The sequence below is a fragment of the Tupaia chinensis genome, unplaced genomic scaffold (genome assembly GCF_000334495.1).
Source record: "Tupaia chinensis unplaced genomic scaffold, TupChi_1.0 Scaffold142384_1, whole genome shotgun sequence".
Lineage (NCBI taxonomy): Eukaryota > Metazoa > Chordata > Mammalia > Scandentia > Tupaiidae > Tupaia > Tupaia belangeri.
Genome location: NW_006202232.1, coordinates 402,162 through 403,363, shown reverse-complemented (window position 1 = coordinate 403,363; position 1,202 = coordinate 402,162).

Here is a 1,202-nt window from a genome sequence, read left to right as displayed (position 1 = left end):
ATGTGGCTGTGACCAGGATGGTGGGGGCTTGGAGAGGCCCTGGGCCACCCAGACAAGCAAACTTCGGGTGTCTAGAGAGGCCAAGAGCAACCAGGAAGAGAAAGTAGAGTGATTGGCAGGACCTTGGGAGGCATTTAGAGGGTTTAGGAGGGATCTGGGCGATGTCTGGAGGGACTGAGAAGGGGCACAGGGAACATGGAGAGGAGCAGAAAAGGAGCATCTAGACCAGCCAAGAAGGTGCTGTGGGAGGTTACAGAAACTGAGATGATTCTAGAAAGGTCAGCCTGGGCCTGAGAGATGTCTGGGGGTGTCTAGTGAGGCCAAGAAACATTCGAAGAGTTGTCCATACTCTCAAGAGTTTTTGTGGAAGGAAGAAGGGCCTGGAACCCTTCAGTAGGGTTGGAGATGAGACTGGGGATCTAGACAGGGAGAAATGGCACCAAAGGTGCTTGAAAGAGGTGAGTGTCTGGAAGAGGGGAGAGATTCAAGGAGGGAGAGAGAAAGGTGAGAAGGGTTATCCACACCCTCAGGACTTCTGGGAGAACATAAAGTGGATGGAGCCCCCTTATGGATCTGGAAAAGGGGCTCATGCATCTCAAAGGGTGGCTATAGAGCCAGGAGATTGTAAAGAGGCTGAAAGGTGTCTTGGGAGTGCCTAGAGCTGCCAAGAATAGCTGGGGGGTGGTGGCGTCTACACTCTATAGTTCTGAGGAAGGAAAAAGGAGGGGGCCTAGTGGGGCTGGAGAAGGGAGTGTGGTAGTTAACAGACTAGATATGGGATCGGGTGGTTTTTTTAAGAGGCTGAGAGGTATCTGAGGGAGAGGGTAGCTGCTGAAGAAGCCGAGAAAGCCAGGTCCACACTCTACAGAGTTTCGCAGAGAGGAAAAAGGGACCTGGGGGAAATCCCAAGGGGCTGGGACTTAACTGAAAGGAAGTTGGGCACAGTCCCAGAGCACCAAGGGATCTAAAAGAAATAAAGTAAAAGGAAGGGGGATCCCCCAAAAGAAAGGTTTGGAGAAGGGGGTGGGGTGCTGAAAAGAAGTTGGGTGTGTGTCCAGGGAAGGGGAGGCTGCTGGGTCTTGCAGGAGGCTAGCAGGGGAGGCCAGGAGAAGACTGGGTCCCACCGTTGGGGGCAGGTCTGGGGAAACCACACCCCGAGGGGCTGGCGGAGTGTGCTGGGCAGCGGCAGTAGCAGTGGCAGC